Raw genomic sequence first — 12,500 nt, 5'->3', positions numbered from 1 at the left:
TCTGAGACTGGTAAAGCAGCTGCTCTCTGCGATGAGTAGGGCAAGATAAGAAAGAAAGAAAGAGAAGAAAGAGGGAACATGAACGAAGATGAAAAGGATAACTGATCCTGTGTAGGAGGGGAACAGAAAAGAAAATTGATTAAGCTCGCTGGGGAGAGATGAAAGGAGCCTGGATATGAGAGAGAGAGAGAGAGAGAGAGAGAGAGAGAGAAATGACATTTGATTTACGTTTAATGAGTCTGTAAAATAATTCATTAGACTGTTGGATTATTCGGAAATTTCTTTAAAGTTATAGACAAGTAGTCCCCACCCACGCACGACCATCCCACAATAAGAGGTCAGAGTTCAGTTACTTTGGGACTGATCCTATCGGTCATTTAAAGATGTGCTAATGTAATTGATCATATTGTCCTTCGTATTGCTTCATAGATCATGCTATGAAAAGAGTACCAGGTACAAAGAATCTTAAAAAGACAGTTAAAAATATTCTTGAGAAAGGTAGTAAAACTATAAAAGTAAGATCTCTGGCGTTCTGACGTCATACATTGAAATAACGAAAGAAAAGACAAAATATTGAAATCAGAAACGCTTTTGAACGATGAACGGTAGCAGGGCAGAATCTCGGTCACGTAAGTTATTAATCCGAGACCCTGAATGATTTACAGTCCATTATTCATTGGTCGTGTTCATCATATGTTTTCATACACAGGCTATCGTTTATTTTCTTGCATATTTAGAATATGAGCAAAATATTGGAAGAAATTATCAGGTAAGGCTGTGGGATGCACGCCATTTTGTACTTTCTTCGCTTGTGGATTTTTATTCATTTATCCTTTTCCTCTTTAGAATATTATAATCATTATTATTTTATTTTTTTATTCATTTATTTTATTTATTTATTTATTTGTTTATTTATTTGTTTGTTTATTTATTTATTTAATTATCTATCTATTTATTTATTTGTGTATTTATCTATCTTTGAATTTATCAATTTAATTATTATTATTATTTTTTTGTGGGGGAGTCTATCACAGCCCTCCAATTCGACTGGGTGGTACTTATAGTGGGGGGTTCCGGGTTAAGACTGGTTTACACCTACGCACTTTTGTGGTGCGATCTGTTACGGCGTGGGACCACAAGAAACCGCACTATAAATGCACAAAAAGCGCGCCACTCGCTGGCGGGGCCAGGCGAAAACCGTTAAAGCTGCACGACACCGCCCGGATTTTAAATAATTTCAAATTTCTGCGCGGCGTCTGGCGACGTGATGAAGTCTCACGAACCCATTAGCAGTGTGGCGTCGCCCCGCAACAAAAGAGGCATGAACCCAAGGTAAGAACTCGCACGGTGCTGTGCCACACCGCACCACACTGCACCACACCGCACGTGGTGCGATGTGGTGCGACATCGTTCCACCCGCAAGGGAGTGTTACTGCGTGATGTCACGGTGCCGTGCGGTGCCCTTACGGCGCCGTCATACAGGATTTATACATGGCGCGCTCATGTTGCGGGGCCTGCGGTGTGCTTGCGGCATGTTACGGCGTCTCCCTAGGTCGATTGGATGGAAGGTTGGCGCGCATTCTGGGGAGGATAAAAGGGGCCTGACTGACCACTGGGGCATTATTCTCGCTGTGACAGCCTGCTGACCGGCCACTCTGTGACCCAGCCTCTCTTGTGCAGCGACGCTCACCCAGGGACGTTCACCCACGCACACTCACCCAGGGACGTCTACCCAGCGACGTTTACTACCCAGGGACGTTTACCCAGTGACATTCACGCACCCACACTCACCCAAGGGACGTCTAACCCAGCGACATACTACCCAGGGACGTTTACCAGCGACCTTTACCCAGCCAGGTGACACGATGCCTCCATGGAAGACCACCCCCAGGCCTACCCAGGACACCCAGGACACCCAGGACATCCAGCCTTCACAACGGTCGGAGACATCTGAACATGAGGAAGAGCTGAACGTTGAGCCGACCGTATCCATTGTCGAATCCCAGGACACCGCAGGCCCGAGTGGTATCGACGTGCAGCCAAAGAAACGATATTGCCCCAGCAAGAAGGACATTTAAGACTACCCGTTCATGCCAGAGGACAAGGAAGTCATCGTGGAATTCATCAAGGCACACCCTACCTTGTACAACAAGCGGGACAGGCAATGGTCGAATCCCAGGAGGAAGGAGGAACTCTGGCGTGAACTGGCAGCGAATTTCATCAATTGCAGCTTCCAGCAAGTTCGGAAGTTCTTTGAGGCTCGCCGTACAGACTTCGGCAAGATCGAGAAGAGGGAATACAAGAGTGGGTCAGTTGCACACAACAGGACACCACGGGAGGAGGAGGTGATGACCACGTGGGCATTCCTGGTAGGACACATTGCCCACGAACCCACAGTAGCCAGCGATCGGTTCTCACCTGTATCGTCGCACAGAACCGACGCAGACGATTCCTCTACCGACATGTCGGGCCTATCAGCTGCTTCGATCCAGCGGAGGAGGTGGCTGAAGCAGAAGAGAGCGACGAACTTGCCAGAGGACCGACGGCTATCCGCCAACATGTCAGTTGACTCTACAGAAGGTCTGCAGACTCAACTGACCCAGATTATGACGAGCATAAACACACTGATGCCACGAGCGCAGGACAACACGCACCGGTACATCACCGTGTTCTTGCAGTACTTGACGCAGAGCTTGGAGTACGTTAACTCCATCGAACGATACCAGAAGCCGTTCTTCGAGCAAGTCATCAGGCTTTGTCATAGTTTGGAGGGTCCCGAGGAAGAGGATGCATGAAGAAAGAGGCCATGGCTCGTGGGGGTTGTTCCCACTAGATGGCCCTACGATTTGATAAAGAGACGCAGACGAAACCCGGAACTTCGACACCTTTGACACCTTCTGCAGTGCAACCGGTTCGGGCATCACCACACCAGTGGTTCGCATCTCAACCCCAACCTGTGTTTTTTTATGATCCGCACCCTCAACAGCAGCCTCAGCCGCAGCAGCAGGTATCTCATCAGGTGTACTCGACAAAGGCGCCAAGAGTAGGCACAATGTCATTCTTCCCCAGTGGAACGTCTTACACCACTGAACTTCTCCCCTCGACCTTCCAGTTATGCACTGTCGTCGTTGGTCAATAGTCTCTTGGCAGACTTGCGGCCCCCTACCCCTGACGCCAGTATTTCGACACCGAAACCTGCCGCAGAGGATCCACCCACCTATGACTTGACCATCTCTGCAGGTGTAAGGAGGACATTGACCCCGAATCAATGGAGTGAGATTGTAAAATTATGTAAATAAATATGTATTTTTAAGAAATAAACAAAAATTGAATTTATTTATTTTCGTCATATTCAATTATGTTTGTAACTTTTATAATTAATAATTTTTCTTTTTGTAATAAATATGTTGAAATAGTGACTTGCATTTACATTTTCCTTATTGATGATTAATTTATATGTCATGACAATATATATGATATGATTGGGTGAAATGAGATTGAATAAGAAAAAAGCATGGCCATAAAGAATAGTAACATGAAGAAGTATAACAGGAAATATAAAATGAAATATATGTGAAATATGAAATGAATAGAACTCGGAAAATAACTTGAACTATAAAATGCAATTGAATAATGAAAGAGCATGGCCATAAAGAATAATAACATGAAGAAATATAACAGGAAATCTTAACATGAAATATGAAATAAATACAACTCGGAAAATAACTTAAACTATAAAATGACATGTAACATGAAATAAATATGGGCATCATATGATATAATAACATACAAGGTAAGAACAATAATATCAAATTGAGAACATGATCAAATGAACATGAACACATACAAATATGAAATGAAACAGTAATTAACATTGACTTAACATAGTTATTTACATGGGAACATATTAGCCTCAGTTGATAATATATGATATGGGCAGTTGAAAATGTTATGGTAAAAACCAAGTCTCAATTTCAGTTTCTTACATTCTATGCTTTTCATGTTTGTTTAGTATAAGTATTTTTGTTATGTCCATCATTTGCTTCTCATTTGTCTCATTATTATGAATTATGTTATTATAACTTTCAGGTAATTATTTTCCAACAAAATTTTTTATATGTACCAATTATCATTCTAATATAATTTATTATATTATTATTGTTATTAGACAATACAAAAGTATGGGAGTATAAAACAATGAGAAATACATCATGATCTTTATTTACAATTATGTACAATTGTTTGTTTATGTTTTATTACAGAGTCCTTTGGGTCCTCTACTCGTCAGTAGCTGGTCGTCCTCGAGTAAACACCATTTGCTCTTGCCATTTCCACTGTGCCTGCATCCAATGAGTAGTACTGGGCCAGGTAATCTCTGACGGCCTTTGCTCGACGTGTGTAGTTTGGTCCCCTTCTTGCCATGAGTCGTTCGATGGGGTTCAGCGACTCCTCCCTCCAAATACCTGCTACGATGTTATGGTGTTGGTCCTCATAGTCGACGTCAGTGCCAGCAAGTGGGTAGCGTTGCAGTGCCAGGTTGTACATGACACATGCGCACAAAGTTATCTTCTTGCACACCTGTACATCCTGTTGCATCGTCGTCCCGAAGACTCGCCATCTCATCTGCAGCAGGCCAAATGCGTTTTCCACCACATGACGAGCGCGAGATAATCTGTAGCTGTATATTCGTTCGGTGGGATCTTGTGATTGGTACAAGTAGGGCTTCATCAACCACGGATTAGAGTGAAGGCATCGTCGCCGACTATGTGGTAGAGGATGGGTTCGTTGTCGTTGGGCAGATTTCTGTCTTGTAGGAGTCCTGCTCGGTTGTTTGTAATGGCCCTGGCCAGGTTACACTTCTGCCAGGTTCCTTCCATCCCCAGCACCTCCTTCTGCACCGACGTCGATGACAGGAACCTGTACTTTGCATCAGAGAGGGCCATGAGGATGATGCTGTGAAACTTCTTGTAATTGAAATACAGTGATCCTCCACCTTTGAGTTTCTTGATCGCGACGTGCTTCTCATCCAGGGCTCCCACACAATTGAAGTAGTCCCACTTGGAGGAGAATCATTTTGCTATGTCAATTTCCATTCTCTGGGTTCTTTGGGGCATTTCATCACTTCTGGTTTGTATGTGTCGATAATGGCTTGGTAGACTAATGGGATAAATCGGCATATGGAACTCTTGGAGACTGAAGCTGTATTGCAGGCTTGTATAGTCGTTCCCACTTGCCAGGTGGCAGAGAGTGACCGCCAACTTGAGTCCCACTCTGTGCAAGCCGCAAGAAAACGCCGTGACATGCCCGTAACACACCGCACAGGTCAGCGCCAACCCACCCAATAAAGGTCATTTTTTCTCCCCACCGCGTCAATTTTGTGGAGGTTTTCTTGCAGTGCCATACCGTAACAGCCCGCAACACAAAAGGGCGTAAGTGTAAACCTACCTTTTACGTTCTGCCTCCTTAGGAGTCCATCACTTTCCTTGCTATATGCACTGTTTCAAGGAGCACACTCTTCTGCATGAGTCCTGGAGCTACTTAGCCTCTCGTTTTTCAGATTCCTTTTCAGGGATCTGGGGATCGTGCCTTGTGTTCCTATGATTATAGGTACAATTTCCACTGGCTATCCCATATCCCTCTTATTTTCTATTTTCCAGGTCTTTGATAATTATCCATTTTTCTCTTTCTTTCTCTTATTATTATTATTATTTATTATTATATTATTATTATTATTATTATTATTATTATTTATTTTTTTTCGGATGGAGCCCCCTCGTAGGCATGTTTTGTTAACAAAAATGACTGCTGCTTCAGCACTATTAATCTTGTAAAGAGTCTTCTCTATCTTTCTGATGACGGCTTTCTCGTTGTTGCTTAGACTGGCGAGCAACGCACCAAAGGGCATGGTAAAATTCGGTTGATTCATTTGATTATTATTGTTTATACTACATAGGATCAATTCCAGTGGCGAGTCCTTCGTCTTATATCGTGATGTTGCGGGCTCTTGAGTACGGTTAGTCTCCGGCAGGTCGGGTTTTCATTGGTTCCTGGGAGGTGAATCATACGTCGGGCGTTTACGATTCTTGCAGACCTCATGTGGGGGGTATCACCGGGAGCCTCTTGATTGGCTTCTACCTGAGTGACGTCACCCCTGGTATTATTCTCATGTCCGGTGTTTGTTTCATGCGCACTGTTACTTTCGTTGGGGGGGAGGGGTGTGGTCCTCCTCACACACGTCGGTATCAGGAACGCTTCTTGGGTGGTATTAAGGGGAGGCTTTTGTTCGAGGATAAGCAGCGCTTCTAGGAGACGCAGACGTCGTGGGTCAGGTGCTCTCCCGATGATCTTAATATTCCTGACGATGTCGTCTCTCGTGATGTTTCTCTGGTGTACTGCAAGGGCGTGCTGCCTAATGGCGCCCTCCTGGGCGTGGCAGGAGATCCTTTTTGACAGGCGCATCGTCGTCATGCCGATGTAAATCCCAGGGCATCCTTGGGCGGGGCATACGTATCGGTAGACAACGTGGACTGCTTTTGGGGGTCTCCTACGGGCGGGAGGGGTTGTTCTTCATCAGCAGGTCCTTCGTACACCGATTCTTGTAGTAAATAATGAGGGACACTCTCTTTTCCTTCCTCCATGGGGCGGACGTGTTCCTCTATTAATTTCTTCAAGGTTGCTTCGTCTCCTTGTATTGGTGATGCATGAAGTCTTTATAGAAAAGTTTGATATCCTCCGGGGGCGGAGGGTGCCTGTTCCTTCTCTCTTCTCCGTCATGTAACACTTGTCAAGGGCGGCTCGTGTTTCTCGGTTTACGAGTTTATTCGCAGTACCCATTGTTGATTAGCATCTGGGATGCTCAGTCAAGTTCGAGGTATTATTATTATTATTATTATTATTATTATTATTATTATTATTATTATTATTATTATTATTATTACAATGTTTATAGACTTTATGACCAAATGCGACATGTTCTTAAATTTATGTAGTTAACGAGAGTATTTTGATATACTACTCGGAAACCTGATGATATTTTTGGTATCCTATGCATGCTTTAATGTAACACGGTGCCGTTAGTCTATGTATGTATGTATGTATCCACTTATTTTGTTTAGTATGCATAATGGAACCAAAACCTCACGTTGGTGTTAAGAGAAAAAATAATGAAATCACATTGCAACTCTTGTTCTAGACAAGAAATAAACTATTTTCCAAAGAGAACCAGTTCTCACGGAAAACGATCATTAGTAGCTCACGCATATTTAGATTCTGTATCAAAGTCTGATGTGGAAATGGTAAATCATATTACAAGAATGGTCTGCGTTGCACCACAGGGTAAATTATAATATGTCGTGCCGTTATAAAATTTAGTAGGTTATTAGAAGTATACTTACGTCAGCATGACGGACGTGTAACATATTATCAATTATAATTTAGACATGCTTTGATACTTCGTGGTAACCTAAGCAAATATCGATAGCAGTTTGGTACAATGTTTACTCGTCTTACTATCGAGTTTTCTGATGTATTTGTTTATTTATTTGCAGATTAGCATCTTTCAATGCGGAGCCTTCCTTTGGCTCGTTTTATGTGCTTCTGCACTTCGAATAATAACTTTTTAATGTATAAAAAATTTTTCTTGCACACTTCGACCTTAGCTATTCCGATTCCCGCCGTTCCATAAACAGTGTGATGTTAATGAGGTGGGTGGCTGAGAGAGAGAGAGAGAGAGAGAGAGAGAGAGAGAGAGAGAGAGAGAGAGAGAGAGAGAGGGGAAAGGGGCGTGTGACAGACGAGGATACGTTATAGGAGGGGATGGGATATTTTTCACTATTAAACAGCAGAACATAAATAAGTAAGAGTAGGGGAGGAAATCGGAAATACGTGACGGGAAGCAGACGGTGTTTGAGGAAGAATGTTTTCCGAGGGACTTGGGGAGTTGAAAAAAAAAATGATAATAATAAATGAATAAATAAAAATAAAGAGACACTGGAGAAGAGAATCTTCTGTCATAAATGAATTCATTCAATGAACAATGAATGAAGAAGATTTGAACTAAAGTTGTCATCCGTGCAGAGTTCTGGATTTCGTTTTATGATGCTTGGCTTTAATGTGGAGTTAAATATTATATTATTGTCATGATTGTAATTTTATGTACATGTTTCTCATTAAACATGCTAAGAGCAACACGAGTTTATGCAAATTTTTCGGGAGATGAAAGGAAAAGTATGAGTAGAAAATGTTCTTTGAAGATAAACATTTTAAGTTTTCGTTTGCTGATGAGATGAATTTCGAATAACCGTTCATGATTAACACTTCATCCAGGCGAAGGAGGTTGTTGACGGGAGGATGGTGTACCTTAGGGTAGGGTTGTGGGGCGGTTGTGAAGTGAATGAGGCAAGTGAATTTTAATTATGCGTTTTTCTTGTAAGTGATCTAATTTCAATTTATCTTACAGCAGTAACCTGTGGTTTTACATATCAAGTAAGTAGTGTAAATACTGCATGGGTACATTAACTTGCGATCGTTGACTTCTGGCGTGTAGTGTCCTGCCACTTCATGGCAGAATTGTTGAATCAGGAGTCATGGCTAGGCCTATGCCTATGACTGGTGTCTGATGAATATATTTGATATAAAGGGAGAGAATTTTTCTTGCACAATTTAAATCCTTGATGGGTGTCTAACGAATGAGCTTATTAATGAAAAGGGTGAGATTCACTACGGCTATTTTCTATGGGTGTCCAATGAATATCACTAATGGATAGGGTCGATGATGCATACATTTTTTATAATCGTTCAGTGTCTCAAGAATACATTTGATTGGGAGGCATTTTATTCATAATGTCCTCAAACATCCGGTAAGCCATCTTACTCGCCCGAGAGCAGCGCTAATGATAAACAGTTATTTTAAGAATTCAATTCACTGGTAAATCAACCTTTGAAATGTATATCTTTATAGAACATTTTCTGATCAAAATGACTTTTTCTTTCATTTCCCGAAATATTTGCATAATCTCACGTTACACCTTGTAGAGATCAGGATTTTTTGTGCATGAAATTTACACAGGTTCAGTTAATAATACCATGGGACACCAGAGTAGAAGAGAAAGAGAGAGAAATGTGTAATAAGTATCAAGACCTGAAAACAGAAATAAGAAGGATATGGGATATGCCAGTGGAAATTGTACCCATAATCATAGGAACACTAGGCACGATCCCAAGATCCCTGAAAAGGAACCTGGAAAAACTAGATGCCGAAGTAGCTCCAGGACTCAAGCAGAATAGTGTGCTACTAGAAACAGCACACATAATGAGAAAAGCGATGGGCTTTAAGAAGGCAGGATGCAACCTGGAACCCCACTCTTTAAAAACCACCCAGTTGAATAGGAAGACTGTGATAGATAAAAAAAAGAATAATAATAATCCAACATTTCTTGTCCCTATTAGTATCTTCATTCCCTTATAAATGCCATCAGCAAATAATATGATAAGATTATGACTAAACAGAGAAATTTAATTGAAATTATTAACAGCTTATTGTATAAGGCAAGAAGACCTCGGGAAAAATTCTAATATCAACGCACTTTCGGGGAACTCAAATAACTTATTCAGTGATGTCCTAATTCTTGGACCTTTTCTGAAGGAGGTATATCACAAAGACTAACAACGAAGTTGGAAAACTTTCGTATTCAAAGAACCCGAGGAAGGACAAAGTTTTTTTTAGCTTTGTCTTTGGAATAATACGATCTCTTAAATGTCTCACAATTCTGAGATTTCAAAGATATGGAACACATCGTTATTTTCGATTAGTTCAGTCTGTTTGATGATTGTTATTAATATCAATATTTTTTTTTCTATCACAGTCATCCTATTCGACTGGGTGGTTTTTATATGTGGGGTTCACGGTTGCATTCTACCCCCTAAGGACTCCATAATTCTCTCACTGTACGTGCTGTTCCATTAGCCACTCTTCTGCATGAGTCCTGGCACTACTTCGGCATCTAGTTTTTGTAGGTTCCTTTTGAGAGATCTCGGGATCGTTTCTAGTATTACTATGATTATGGGTACAATTTCCACTGGCATATCCCATATCCTTCGTATTTCTATTTTCAGGTCTTTCTATTAATAATTTTTTTCACTTTCTTTCTCATCTCCTTTGGTGTTCCATGGTATTGCGATATCAATGAGTGATACCTTTTTCTTGATTTTATCAATCAACGTCACGTCTGGTCTTTTGGCTTGTATCACCCTATCTGTTCTAATAGAACCTAGGACAATTGTTCGAAAACAATTATTCGAAAACAGTTGTTCGAAAATAAATTTTCGAAAAGTAATTGTTCGACATAACAGTTGTTCGAATCAAAAATTGTTCGAAAAATATACCTATAAAAAGTTGTTCAAAAATATTTATTTTATAAACACTCATTTTGTTTTGTTATGAAAATAAAAAAAATTAGTATTACAGGATAAAATAAGTTTAATAAAATGATAATTTCAAAACAAAATATCTGTAAGTTTACAAACTGAAGTGATATGAAATCGCACGTAAATAATCGATCACATTCTGATACTCGAAGAATTTATCAGTAAGCGACTTCAGCGTTCTGCAGACCTCCTGTGTTTACACTCGATCCCACTAATAATTTTTCGATATTAATTTCAGTCAGGGCTTGTTCTCTTCTTAGTGCTGCTAAGAATTTCCAGATAGTTGGATGACATCCAGAGACTTGATGAAGAAATGCGTGGTGCCATCCTTCAATTATGTTGTTTGTCTTGGGCAAATCTTCTTGTACCCTTTCAAAACAGAACCACATTTCAATTTCAAATTAGGGGTTGGCGACGCTATTCCTACGGCCAGGCCGCGCCCAATCCAGGTATCTTCATAGTAGTCCACTATAGGTAAAGCTTCGACTGGAAATAAATTTTCATCCATTAGTGCGCTGAAAGTTTCGACGACTCGATCTGCAGGAACGAAGGCAAGGGCTAGTAGCATGGGAATGTTTTAGCGAAAACTCAGCATCAGTGGTCATACCTTCTCTTGAGGCCGAATTCGCAAAATTTTCTATATACGCACCGACACAAATGAAAAAAGACCCGTAATGATTACTAGATGGCAATTCTTCCTTAACTGCCTTTACCATAGCGGGCTCAAAATCTGTGTTTACAAACTCACATCTAAAGGCGGTGCTATTGTTTTAACAGTTGTAAGGAAATTTCTATATGTTTCTTCTCTCTTATTCTGTAATAAGGCATAAATCAAAGGTATGACATAGCCGTTTTTCATTCCATGAATTTTATAAAGCTGCTCGAAAATAACTGGCACAGTTTTAAAGGTACCATCCATAAAATAATGCTTGCATGAAGCAAGCACACTAAGATTTTTCTGGGTTGAAAATAGCATTCTGTCATCTACTTCTCCGGAATCGAACATCAAGAAAGATTCGCCCTTGCTTGTTCTCATATCTTGTTCTAATAATATTAATTCGTTTCCATGATTAACAGTTGATCTACATTGCTCTACCCTCCTAACTCGATTGATAGTTCGCTTTATGCTGCTGGTTTGCGGTAGAGCAGCTGCAACACAACCACTTAACTGTGAGCTGCGTTAGGAGATGATAAAATGAGGAGAATCTCGTGTTGTTCTTGCGTCAGTCTTCAATCTATCTAAAAACTTCCGTACCTCAAACATTTGTCGAATTTCCAGAGTGATTATGTTCACCGAAGTAGAAACTGATCCAGCCATCAACTGTTAACAGCGCGGTCTTTGCACTTTTCAGCAAAATGTTGGCATTTCCAATAGACCTTTGACTTACTTGCTTATCTTTCACATATACAAATCCGTCCAGTAATAGCATGGCTCTTCCTTTCTCGCTTTGAATAAATGCACCCATGTCTTTTTGCAAAGGGTGTATTCTCTAAACTAAAAAAATCTTGTTGCGTTTTCTTGGAAATGAACAAAGTATTATGTTTATTTGTTTTATAGCTATCTTTTTCGAACAACTGTTATGTTTATCTTTTTCGAACAATTGTTATGTCGAACAATTACTTTTCGAATTAATTCTTTTTGAACAACTGTTTTCCAATAATTGTTTTCGAATAATTGTCCGGGTACGTTTCTGATACCATAGTCCCAGGGATCTTTGCCTGATCGTTTGCTATAACTCCCTCAGGTTGATGTTCATACCATTTATTGCTGCAAGCTAGCTGGTGTTTCCTGCACCGGCTCTAGCGGAGGGCTTTTGCTACTGTATCATGCCTCTGTTTTGTGCTGGTCTGTGCAAGTGCCAGATATTCGCTTGTTATGTGGTTTATGGTCTCGTTTTTCACATTGCACTGCCTGTATATGGGTAAGATGATATTTCATCTATTTTTCTTGGACATATTTGGATAGGACTGATCTTGTGCCGATGTTAGCATTCCTTCTGTTTCCTTCTTGAGTTCACCCCTCTATAGCCATTGCCATGTTTCATCGTTGGCCAGTTCTTAAGTCTCTCTCATGT

The sequence above is a fragment of the Macrobrachium nipponense genome, chromosome 14 (assembly GCF_015104395.2).
Source record: "Macrobrachium nipponense isolate FS-2020 chromosome 14, ASM1510439v2, whole genome shotgun sequence".
NCBI classification, from domain to species: Eukaryota; Metazoa; Arthropoda; class Malacostraca; order Decapoda; family Palaemonidae; genus Macrobrachium; species Macrobrachium nipponense.
This window is presented reverse-complemented; position numbering follows the sequence as displayed.